The sequence below is a fragment of the Cucumis melo genome, chromosome 6 (assembly GCF_025177605.1).
Source record: "Cucumis melo cultivar AY chromosome 6, USDA_Cmelo_AY_1.0, whole genome shotgun sequence".
Classification (NCBI taxonomy): domain Eukaryota; kingdom Viridiplantae; phylum Streptophyta; class Magnoliopsida; order Cucurbitales; family Cucurbitaceae; genus Cucumis; species Cucumis melo.
The window spans coordinates 19,428,469-19,442,725 of NC_066862.1; positions in this window are offsets into that span (position 1 = coordinate 19,428,469).

A 14,257-nucleotide genomic window follows, 5' to 3' on the forward strand; every position below is an offset into this window, starting at 1 on the left:
TGTTCTAAAAATTGAAATCGGAGAAACAATCGACTCAATTGTCTTCTTAGAACCCTAAGGTTTAGCACATCAATCATTTCATATGTTTCCCACTATCCAAAAAATTGAATACAAATCAAGGTTTTCCTATCATTTACATTTTTATTATGTTGATTCCCCCTCAACTATTCTTCCATCTTTTTCGGATCGTAATCATTCATTGCAAATCTACTCCAATGTTCCGTATTCAACCAATCATTCATCTTCAAGCTACTTCATCTGCAAACCCTAACATTTCTTCTTCAAACCAATTCTTCATTCTCAAGCTACTCCAATTTCCAACACTAACCTTCCATCTTCAAACCAATCCTTCCTTTGGGACCAAACTATGTGCAGAGATCGTGATTTCAAACTTATGTTTCTTCACTAATTTTCAAGTTTCTTCACGATTTCATGTTTGGAAAAGAAGATTAACTTGAGTTTGTTCACCAAAATCATGTGGAAATAACAAGTTTAGAAAAGATTGACTCTTTAACATACAATGGAAACCTCTCCCCAAGCTTTATCATAACTCGAACCATAACTCACATCAACCATATATTGTCTTTCCGTGAAATTTACGACATCTATTATGATATTTTTTAAGGACAAATTGGGGGCGAAGGGATTTGAACCCGAGACTTCTTAAGCTTTAGATACACACAAGTGTCAATTGAACTAAACTTTTGTTGATATCAAGTGATAGATATAACAAAGTGAGAGATTAAGAAAAATGAAATAGCTAATGAACACTTAATTGAGAGTTGACATTGTTTATAATCTAATTCCATAAAATACGAGGTTTATCCTATTGATAAAAACAAGTAATCGTAAACTAAACACTATATTTTATGTTTAAGATGAAATTATAATAAATATAATGATAAAGTCAAATTAAAAAACAAGAAGAATCGGCCAGCAACAAGATATATATAGATCATTCTTAATGATTTAAAACAAAACTATGATAAAAGATATTTATAAATTGTTTTAAAAAATTAAAATAAAGATATTGATAAAAAAAAAATGAAATGGTATGAGTAAGCCAGTTTTGACATAAAAAAGATTAAGTAATAGGAAACTTTCTTAAATATAATAAACTACTAAAATTTTTACGGTCCGAATAACAAACTTATAAATTTAGCCATTTTTTAAATATTCCAAATTTGTCTTTCCATTCTTTTTCTCCTCTCTGCAGTTTCGATTTCTTCATTATTTTTTATTTTAGATTTGGATAACCAAATCTATTTGTTTTTATAGTCATTCTTGTTTTTCTTTCTTATCTTAGCCATGTCTTTTTTTTTTTTTTTTATTTAGTCTAATAGATGCAACAGATGGTGCATAAAGAATCTTGGTTAGACATTTAAATTAGAGTAACCAAAACTAAAGGATTGTTTATAAAGAATATTGAAAAAAATCGTCTTTCTTATCTTCTTTTTGGGCAAATGGTGTTTAAAGAATCTTAAAAAAATTGGTTAGGTAATTTAACCTGCAAAGAATATTGAAAAAAATCTTTTATACAAAAAAAATTGTTTAGATTTGGGATAGTCAAATCTAAACGATCCTATACCAAATTTTGAAAAAAAAATGGTTTAGATTTGAAGTAAGCCAAATCTAAACGATCCCAAAATCTAAAACTACCAAATTTTGAAAAAAAAAAATAGATTTGGAACCCCAAATCTAAACGATCTTGTATCCAAATTTAAACGATCGTATACCAAATTTTGAAGAAAAAATGGTTTAGATTTAAAGTAAGGCAAATCTAAACGATCGTGTGCCCAATTAGTTAAACGATCGTGTAACAAATCGCATTACTAAATATATTACGGACATTGTTGATGGGGCATTTTTGGTATTTTACACGTTAGACCTTTAAACTTTTTCCATTTTTGGAATTGTTTTAATGTAAGTAATTTGTCGCTTTTTTATATTATTTTAATGTAAGTAATTTGTCGTTTTTTTATATTTTTTGAAAAGATGCGAAAGTAATATAATAAAAGATTTTGAAGTTGAAATTAAAACTGAAGGGATAGAAAAAATTTTAGATAGGAATTTGAGGAATTTTCAAAAGAAAAATAAAAAATAATGCCAAAATATCCGTGTGGAAAGGAAATTGATTGGCCAAACCGAAACAACCAAAATTGTATATTTCATGAATTAATAATTATAGTGTAATAACAAAATGGATGGATTAATTAGAGTGTAAGTAAATGTGTTGTAAAGGGTGTTTTGCTATTTTCCCAATAATTTCCTCTGTAATTAAGTGTACAGATAGGATGCTATACTATAGCATCCAAGTAAAGTCCTACCTGGCAAGTTTTAGAGGATGAGAACAAAGTATACCAAATTTATACGGTGGAATGGCAAATAGAACAATGTTTCTACGAACAATTTGTATCTAGAAATCCAATCATATATAAAACCTAACCCTTTCATAGTTGACATAGTATCTCATATCATAAATATAAACATAATAAATTTTTGATGCATCAGTATGATAACACATGCATCATATGATCATATGTATTGTCCTTCAAAATTACAATACTCAACTCTCACCCCATCTATTTCCAATTGATTGTAGAGTGTTTGTTTTATTAACTACAAACAAATAGGTAAATGCAATTTATTAATAAAATTATACAAAGTGTAAAAATTATAGTTACAGGAGATAGCGAAAGATTACAATATCTCTTTACTACAAATTTGATCTTTCTTGATGCACGAAACTTTTATTTTCTTAATGGCCATAGCATAAAACCATCAAGAAAAATATCTTTTTTTATACAATAAATGTTTGTATTTAATTTGACGTGTAGGTACGTCAAGAAAAATATCTTTCTTGACATAAAATCACGTAAATCGTATCAAAATTGTGAATTTCTATTTTTTTTTTATTTATTGATGGCTAAAACCATCAACAAACTTTTTCTTGATGGACTATGACCATCAAGGAATAGCAATACTTGAAGGGCAAAGACCATCAATTAATCTAGTACTCATGACAAAAATATTTAATTCACACTTGCTTAAATTTTGGCATGTGAAGACTTTCTTGATGGACAATGTCCGTCAAGAAAAAGTCTTATATTGACCGTCAATAATCTATCAACCAAAAAGATGTTTTTCATACCTATTGATTTTTTTTAATTTAGAAAAGAGGAAAACCCATTTTGATCAATAGCGTAAATCTCTCTTAGAATCACCATCCCCACTTCTTTAGGGGATGTTTGGCCCATGGGTCTAGAATTAGAGGGGTTTGACTTCATGTTTGCACACTTGGAATAAAATTTCTAGGATTAATAAATCGAACCCATGGGTTTGGTATGTGATTTTTTTTATTGAATGTCATATGTTTTAAAAAAAACTTTCACTTCAACCACTTATCAATGATCATTGATGACAGTTGGCAAGCCAACTTGACGATCAACCATGATGACGGATCATGATCATTAGATGATCACGATGATCAATTGTCTTAATTGTTGGCTCCAAATCATCTTGATTGTGGCCTTCAGATCGTCTTAACCGTCAATTATTGATTGTCAGTGATCAATCATCTTGATCGTTGGTGACCTACAACTTTGGATGTTACTGTCGTCGGGGTGAATATCTTGATCGACTGCGACCAATCGTTATCATTAATTATCAATGTTGTGCCTATCAACAAGCGGTCATACTGATGGTCAATGACCAATAGCCATGACCTTGGCAACTAATTGTCATGATGGTCAGCGGCCAACTAATGATCATCTTAATTAAACATTAGCGACCATTGACCATCTTTATCATAGATCAACGACCATCTTCACCAAGGCTTCTTACACTCTCTTTCAACACTATTCAACTCTGAACACCATCCTTGGTGACCATTGTCGGCAGACCATTAGGTGTCATTTCTAACAACTTTGCTGGTGAACTTTTGATCACCAACTTCAACGACCGCTGCAAACCTTGAAAATTAATAAAATTGAATTTTTGAATATTTTTTTGAGTCATTCCAAATATTCCTTTGATTTAATCGCAATAATAGTTTTTAAAATACACCATTTTTTCATTCTTATATTTTCTTTTTTTTCCGAGTTTTTTAATAATTATTATTATTAGATCATTTTTTTTAATTATCTCTTTTCTCTTCTTTATTTAAAATTAATCTTTGCTTCATTTTAGAAGATTTTGTTTACTTTGCAATATTTTTCCTAGGTGAAAATTGATGAACTATTTATTGTGATCTCCAGTATAAATAAATCAAATATTAATATATTGGTAATATAGTAGAAATTGTAAATATATATCACATATATCATGGTTTATTTTTAGTTTAATAACATTTTTCATTTTTTCCATTGGTCATTTTAACTAGAAGACGTATGACTTATTTGGATTGACTTAAGACAAAAAATATATATTTTTTTTAAAAACTCAGTTTTATTTAAACTCTTTTGATAAAAGTGTGGTTTAAAATTATATTGCATGTGTATCATAGGAAGACAACCATAACTATGGCTAAATGTAGCTCTACTTGACTTTCGCTTTTGCATAATTCTTTTGGTTATGCTTATTTTAAAAACTGTTAGACCCTTTTTAATGTTGTTTAACTGAAACTTTCGTAAACACTCCATTCAATTACATGACTTATTATATTTTGTGAATGATTTGTAATATTCCTAATTAGACCATTTCATGTTAATGCAATTATAATCAAAATTATTATTATTGAATATTAAAATTTTTCATTTTTATATTATTGTCATGAAAACCAATAGAGTCAAGAAATTGAATTAGAAGTACAAAATATGAAAAGAAAAAAAAACAATTAAAAATTTTATATACATGAACAATTAAAAATTTGATATACATGATAAATTTAGGATGTATAATTGACTAAAAAAAACTAAACAAATTAGCTAAACCCAGGAATTCAAAACCAGCACCCCAAATATAGGCATAAGAATTTCAAATTCTCAAATCCTGCACCCTAAACACAGACATTTGTAATTCTCAGACATCATAATTTCATAAAATAAGTCCACTGGCATTTAATTCTTAGGGATTTGATTCTGAACCTGTGCATTAAATGTCACAAGCATGCTTGTCCAAGGCGTTGTTTGTCTATGGCCGCATACCTGAACATTTTCAAACCACCTTATCTTTATATTTTGTATTTAGTTTAGTCTATTGCTTTCCTTTTGTTGTCACTGACACAGGGTGTGATGTTTCACACTTTTCATATGCAAGCTTGTCAAAGCTAAAAAAGTTCAAAATGTACTATAGGGGAGACATAGTAGTTGAATCCCCGATCAAGCCCTGTTGTACTCTTTGAAATCTAATTTTTCTTTGCAATTGACAATTTTCAATGCTTTCTTTAGTGATGTTTTCAATGATTTTCTTTCTCTCTCACATTTTATAAAACCAATTTCGCTCAAAATGTGAAGGGAGACTAAATCATATCGCGAGTTTGTTTACAACTTTCGAATTTAATACGGCTAACTTGTTCAAGGAGTTAGAACAAGTTGTGTCCCACAATCGCATGTCTTGTGTTTGAAAAGTTGTGATTGTAACAAGTGGTATTAGAGCTTTGTTAGTGGCTAAGCGAGACATAATTATGTCGATAATCAAACAATTGTCGAAGTCATAGTTTGAGTGACTAATTGAGATTGAAAAGCAATTTTTGTATCTAAGAGAATTGCTAAACGAAGTAAGATTTCTCCAGATCTAACTGGAAAGGTTGGGAGAAAAAGTCAGAGAAATAGACTCATTGAATGCCTGAGTAGACAGACTACTCATAAATGAACAGACACTAAGGGTTGATTTGTCATAATATAAAACAGCTGATGTGGGTAGTTTTAAACGTTGGAGTAGCTCTTTAAGTTATGTCGCACACATGGAAGAGCGTGTCGAAAAGCTTGACTGTTCCCAGAAGACCATGCTAAAGTTGTTCAGTAGTCTGCTAGACGACTTCGAAGCATGTTATTAGAGATTCCCACATGGGAAAGACTGATACCAACCATACTAATACATTATGATAGTACTGCAATTATTGCAAAAGTTTAAAATCGTTATTACAATGGCAAGAGATGACATATACATTGTAAGCACATCACTATTAGAGAGTTTCTCACTATTGATGTAGTTATAGTGGATCACGTATAGACTGATGATAACTAGGTTGATCCTTTGACAAAAGGACTAGCTAGAGAGAAGGTTTTCAGAACCTTAGAAAGAATAGGACACAAGCCTGTAGAAAAATGAATTGCTTGTGAGTCAAACCCAATTTGAAAGACCAGAGATCCCAAGAATCAAGTTCAATGGGTAATAACTAATCACGAGTGATACGAAGAATATCATGCTAGAACACCTAGCAGTTCCATTCTTATTATTAGCATGACATCCTAAAGAGAAAGAAAAGGTTGAACTTAGTTCTTAATGAATTATATACTTGATGTTAAGTGGGGTACCTAGCTACAAAAGTACTTCTGGTAGATTCACCTTTTTGGATGTGGATGTGGATGTGAGGGTCATTTTCTATGGAATTTTAGGCATATTTTCTACAACGTCCACTAAACTAGGATATATGTGTGAGGCCTTAAAGCACGGACATTTTAGAACTTCACTCGAATAATGCTGTGTGGGCAATGCTACAAGAGGTAAAGTTGAAAACCAAGAGTTACTTTACAATACTTTGATCATTGTCACTACGTAAAGGTTCGAATCGTAAGACATCTTTGCTTAAGCATAGTATTACATAGATAGACACTGCTCGATGAAAATATGTTTAAATTTTTTTCAAAGGGGGATTATTGGTGAAAAAAATAATAAAACAAAATGTATTGGCCAAAAATAAGAAACGGTTGGGTTTTCACTCAAAAGTGGAGAATGTGTAATCCTCCTCCTTTTTTGCCTTTTTGAAAATTTGAATCAGTTATGGCCACACATTGATATTTTTATTACACTTCTACCCCTCATACTTCCACTATATAAACCCACTCTCCCCCTTTCTTTTCTTCACAACAAAAACTTCTCTTTTTCTCATATCCTTCTTCTACACAAAAATGAAAAAACTTTTAGTATTTATTTCTCAATTTTTTTAGTTCTCGAGTGCAGTAAGTGCTTTTTTCTTGAGTGTTGGTATTCCAGTGGGTTCAAGTGTTATTCCATCGACGCAGAAGGCTGTTTCATCCTAGGGACGATAGGGTTGTAACAACTGCTAGCACCTAGAGAGCTGAGTCACGAAACGTCTTAAAGAAAGCGAGTTCCACGACTCAGCCCAACAGTTGACGATTTTCTGTTTGCAGGTTTGCCAGTTTTGTCGTTCTAACGAAATGTTCTAGTAAAGCGATTTCAACATGATGTGATGTGACATTTTTGGGGGAGAGAGATGGTTTAGACGCCGTTGACTCTCCCCTTCTTTCTTCTTTTATAAAACCACCCCAATGAAGCTTCTCTTTTCTCACTTCTTGGATTTCCATCTCACTTCTTCTATAGAAAATCCTCTTTTCTTCCACCCTTTACTCTCCTTCTTCCTATTTTATAACTTTTCATGTCTTCACCTAGCCACTTCTTCGAGGTATGCAATAATATACATTTTCTTTATATAAGTTTTATAATTTTATGTTTTATTATATTACAAAATAACACTTGTTTACTATCTTTCTACATTTACAATATCAAAGATATAATTTTACACTTTTGATAAATTCATTGACAAACTGAAGGTATGAAAAGTTGTTAGTATTGTTGTTGTTATTATTATCATTCTATTATTGTTATTATTATTCTTTTTGTTTGTAATCTAATAAACATATATTTGATTTCCTCTGCATTTTGTTTAGAGGTCTTTTCAAAAATATAAAAAAGCGACAAAATATTTATACTATATAAAACAATTTTGAAAACGAAAAAAAGCCAGAGACCCACCGTATAAAATACCAAAAATGTCCTGTCAACCATACCGTCAACAACGCGCGCGTAATATATTTGCTACACGATCGTTTAGATTTGACTATTGTTTGGTACACAATCGTTTAATTTGGTTACATTTAAATTTGGTTACACAATCGTTTAGATTTGGACCCAAATCTAAATGATTTTTTTCAAAACGTGGTTACACAATCGTTTAGGTTTGGCTAAACGATTTTTTTAATTCTTTTACTCCATGATCATTTATTCTTTTCTACACGATCATTTAGATTTGTTTACATGATCATTTAGATTTGTTTACACGATCGTTTAGATTTGTTTACACAATCATTTAGTTTTGGCTAAACCTTTTTTTTTTAATTCTTTTGGTACACGATCGTTTAGATTTATCTACCTGATGATTTATTTTTTTTACACGATCATTTACATTTAGCTACTCTAATCTAAATGATTTTTTTAAGATTCTTTATACACGATCTTTTAGATTTTTGCTATTTTTTGTACACGATTGTTTAGATTTGGTTACCCAAATTTAAATGACGTAAAAAAAGAATCAGAAAAGAAAAAAAACGATGGAAACAAATTGTAATAGGAAAAAAAAAGAGAAAAAAAGAAAGACGATGGAAAGATTAAATGACGTAAAAAAATCAGAAAAGAAGAAAGACGAAATTGCAGCAGAAAAAAAAAAGAAAAAAAGAAGAAAAGAAGAAAGACGATGAATTGCAGTGAGGAGGAAGACGATGAAAGAATCGCAGTGAGGAGGAAGACGATGAAAGAATCGTAGCGAGAAAAAGACGAAAGGCGGATGGGCAAACCTGGAATATTTAAAAAATGGCTAATTTCATGGGTTTTGTTATACGAGCCGTAAATAATTTGATATTTTGTTACATTTATGAAAGTTTCCATTTTATTTAATTATATGATAAATTACAAGAACTTGCAATAATAAGAGGAAAAAAAAAAAGAGAAAAACCCAAACTTGAAGGAACTGAACAAAAGTTTTAGAGGAATAATATATTTAAGTAGGGAGTTAAAAGGGTAACTTTATTGATTAATTTATTCACACTTTTAATACACTTAACTCTCTTTTTGATATTTTGAGAGTTTTTTTTTTCTTTTCTTTCTTTTTTTAGCTTTATAACTTTTGATGTTGTATGGATTCAACTTTTGAACGTTCGATTTTGTTGTAAAAAATATTTAGCAACTTTAAATTCATGCAAATTGGCAATTCTTTGTTATTAAAAAGAAAGGTAAATGGAGATGGGAGGATAAACCAATTGTAAACAACCTGTGTGTATGTATGTATGCATGCGTGTGTGTACATATACATACATATACATATATATATACATATACATATACATATACATATACATATATATATATACATATACATATACATACATACATATATATATATATATATATATATATATATATATATATAATGTTTACAGCAAGAGGAGATTAATCCCAATAAATAAAGAAATGGTTAAGATTGAAGAATAAAAAGTAATTTGATTTTTTTAAAATTTTATAAACAAAAATTTTCATAGATATAACAAAATACAAAACTATTTACGGCTAGTATAACAAGCCCATTAAGGGCGATTATTTTTAATTGTATATTTGCTGTTTTATAATGATTTTTTTCAAATTTGATACTTCTTCTTCTTCCCGATTTTTTCACGATTGTTTTTGAGTTATTCGTCTTGTTTTTTTATATATATTTCTCTTATTCCTAATCTTCGACAACATTCTTTCTGATATTCATCATCTTCGACAACATTGTTTCTCTTCTTCGTCATCTTTGACAATCAAGATCGTTTATATTACTCTATCAATATCGTCTCGGTGATCTTGGTTTCGATGAGTATTCTAAATATTGTTTTTGTTTGAACTCTTTAGTTGATTATAAAATTTTGTTCGAAATTATATCTTCTATATGAAGATAGAATGTTTAGTAGATTTAGGTATTACTATAAGATATTCTGTATTTTGTTATGAAGATTGTTAGTTTGAAGATTTTCACGATCGTTTACATCAAACTAAAAATTTTATATTTCATTATGAATGTTGTTTTTGCTTTTCATTCTTGGTAAGAATTTTAAAGTTTTTTTCTTTTTCGTTTCAAATGTTTAGAAGTTTTAAGAATTATTGTAAGAATTTTGTATTTCATTATGAAGATCGATAGTTTGAAGTTTTTCACAATAATTTTCATTGAATTACCTGATCGTTTACCTTTATCAACATGATATTTTATCCATATAAACACGATCGTTTAGCTGTATGAACACGACCATTTTCAGTATTTAATATGATCAACATGCTTAAACGATCGTGATCGTGTACCTAAGTCAACATGATCGTTTACATTATTCAATACAATAGTTTACTTTATTCTATACGATCATTTATTGTTATCAAATGATCATTTAATATTTATTATCTTTTTTGCACGATCGTTTATTTATTTTTGCATTGTGTTTATTTTTATCATTTTGTACATTTTATTTTCTTTTATTCCGTGATAGATGTCTATCTATGTCTCTCTATTTCTTTTTATCACCATTAAATACTTAATTTTATTTTCTTTTTACAGATTACAATGTCTATTCCTATTGTTGTTTTTTATGGAGATCAATGGAATGACTGTAATATTTATGAAAATTGTTCAATTGCTGAAGTTTTGGTTGATATCCGAGTCAGTTTAATTCTTTGGTTGCTTTGATATTTGAACAAATTGAATTGGATGAATCAGTAGAATTATCATTTTTACTTGATTTTGGTAAAAGTAATGTTCAAACTGTGGTGCCAATAAAGAAAGACAATGATGTTGCTTGGTATTTAGCTTTTGCTAAAGATTCAACTTGTAGAAATCCATTAGTTGTCCATGTAAGTGTTCATTGTTTGGGAATGTCTTCTTCTTCTAGTAGTGTACAAGAGAATGTTGATATGTCACTAAATATAGGTTCTTCTTCTTCTATTTCAAATGATGAAGTTATAAGAGACATTTCTTATTATTTTGATTTAAAGGAAAAAAAGTTTATTTGAAAGTAAAGAAGTGATTTCAAAGTGTTATTGCATAATAGCAGTGAAGAACAACTTTCAATTTAGGACTACAATATCAAATTTGAGAACTCTTGAATTTAGATGTCTGCGTGAAAGTTGCAAATGGTATGTTAGGGCATCTCGTTAAAAGAAGAGTGATTTATGGATGCTGCGAAAATACATTTTTGACCATGATTGTTTATTGAGTACTACCCAAGTTCTCATATGCAAGCTTCTTCAACAGTAATTAGCAGTCGTTTGATAGATTATTTTAGGTTCATCGTTCCTGTCTACTGATCGTTCCATTCCAAAGGAGATTGTGCATAAGGCTTGTAGAAATTTTGGAGTTAATATAAGTTATAAAAAATATTTGGAGGGCAAAGGAACAATAGTAAAGATATTAAAAGGTGACGTAGTTGAATCGTATACATTGATTCTAAGCTTTTTTTATAAATTGGTTGAATCTAACCTAGGTATGATCAATTTTGTATACCAAATTTAAATTCAATTGCAAATAGATGTGGATAGACAAATATCATAGTCTATCTAGATAGACAAATATCATAGTTTATTTGGATTGACAAATATTAGCATCTATCACAGTCTATCTATTCTTTTTTGTTGGTACTAATAGAAATGTTTTGTAATTATTATAGGTACATGCGCTGCTTTAGAAATGGATGATAGTGGTCATTTCAAGTTTTTTCTTGTGGCTTTTGGTGCATCAATTGAGGGGTGTAAATATTATGGACCTATTACTTCTGTTGATGGGACATTTTTTAAATGTAAGTTTAGTGCCATCCTCATTTAACAACCTCATCACAAGATGGTAACAATCAAATCTTTCCTCTTGCTTTTGCCATTGTAGATTCTAAAAATGATATATCTGGTTCTTGGAGAAGATACGAGGTAGTTTTTCAATGCGAGCTAATTTAGTCATTGTTTCTGCTAGGCATCTTAGTATCCCTAAATTTGTTTTAAGAGTGTTTCCTGATGTTGAGTATTGTGTGTGCACAAAACATCTTTTAAGTAACTTGAAACACCATTTTAAGGATCCACTACTTGATAAATATTTCTTTAGTTGTGCTTATGCCTACATCGTCGATGAATTTGAGTACTACATGAGATGTATGGAGTCAGTTTGTTCAAATATCAGAGATTATCTTGGTAGTGTTTATTTTGAGAAGTGGTCTCGGACATATTCATGTAGTAAAGGTACAAGATGATGACATCAAATTGTGCAGAAAGTGTAAATTCAGTGTTTAAAGATCTTAGAGAACTTCTTGTGGCTACGATGCTTAGTTCAATCAGGGATGTATTGCAAAAGTGGTTTTATGAACGAAGTAAAGTTGCTTCAGCAATGAAGAGTCGTTTGACTTCTTGGGCTGAGAATGTGCTGCATTTAGAACATGAAAAGTTAAGAAGATTATTGGTAAGATTTTTTTATGCTTGTATCTCGAACTGACAGAGATAGACTACTAGACTACTATCTTTGTCTATCCAATAAATAATGATTACAATTTATCTGTTTTTGTCTCATATAGACACAAATAGATTTCTTTCTGTATTTATCTGATATATACAGAGATTGAAATCTATTTGTACATGTTTATTCTTTTCTTAATTTTTCGTTATTTGTCATATGTATTAGGTTGATCCAATTAGTATGACTGAATACAAAGTAACAGATGAAAATTAACAGTTCATTGTAAAGTTAAACATGAGATGTTGTAGCTGTCGAGTATGAGATGTTGAAGAAATTCCTTGTGTGCATGCTCTTGCTGTTCTACGAATGCTTAATTTAGATACCTATTCTTATGTATATGAGTTTTATTATAGAGAAATGCTATCAGCAATGTACAGTAGTTGTATTCAACCTGTTAGAACTCATTTGGATTGGAAAGTTGAAGATGCTGTCATGAAAACACCTCCTGGAAGACTAAGAAAACAAAGAATTCCATTTGTTGGCGAATTCAATAGTTCATCCAGATGTTCTAACTGTAATCGTAAAGGGCACAATAGTAGGACTTGTAAGCAAAGTTTGAACAATTAATGAAAATGTGTGATCTTTTTATTTTATTCTAATATATAATAGTATGTATAAATGTATGACATTAAAGTTGTTGAATGACTACAAAGATGATGAAGATTTAATAACGTGATCCCTTAGATTTAGTTAAGAGATCGTTTACATGTATTAACAAGATCGTTTAAACTTTACTAAACGATCGTGTGATGTGCACCACACGATCATTGCTTGATAATTGTACGTAATATAGTTAGGAGATCGTTTTGACATAAGTACGTAGTGGTCTATGATGTATTACACGATCATTTAGAATTGTGGCAAAATATGCGATCGTTTAAACTGTATTGTGCTATATATACATGATCGCTTAAAGCTATATATCCAATATTTTATATTTATGTACACGATTATTTTTATATATTTATAATTATTTTTTGAAAACTATCTAAACAAATACAAACATTCAGTCAAAAGGTGATTAAAATTAAAAAGTAAAAATTGTATACATGTACATCAAACCAAACAAACATTTTATTTACCAATATAATCTGTTTGCCCAAAATTCTATTACATATTGTCATCTAAACAGTTTCATGTTTTTCATAACTAGACATTTATAGTCTGCATTTGTTACAAGGCATTCAACAAATTTGGCACAAAAAATCCCACAATCTAATGATGCACTTTCTTGCAATGTGGTTTTCGATCTAAATATTGGCCAAGGGCCGTACTTGAAATGTTTTATTTGATTGTGTATTCTAGCAGCTATTTCCAGTGAGGGGATGCATCTTGCAATTATTGCAAGAGCTTCATTAACAAGTTCTTTTTTAACATAGTTTGGCATAGAGTTAAACACATAGATCTTGTATTTCATAATGTTAGCTGCAATAACCATCCAATGTTCTTTTATGTTGATGTAATCAACCACGTAGTCAACACCTGCCCACCCAACTTTATCTAGGATTGCATAAATAGCTGAATTAAAATAGTAAGCTAAACCATTTTTCGCCCATAGAGTTATGTGTGCAGTTATGTTTGTCCATTCAACCTCTTCATTGTCTGGTGTCAGCACACAATCTTTAAAAAGTTGTTTATTAAGTGCGGGTTCTTGGTTGATGTCAGACTTGAAGAACAAATAAAACAATTTAGCCAAAATATAATTATGTAGTTTAATTTCTATACAAAAAAATTTAAAGAAGAATAACTAACCATAAATGATGAATCTAATACTGCAAAATC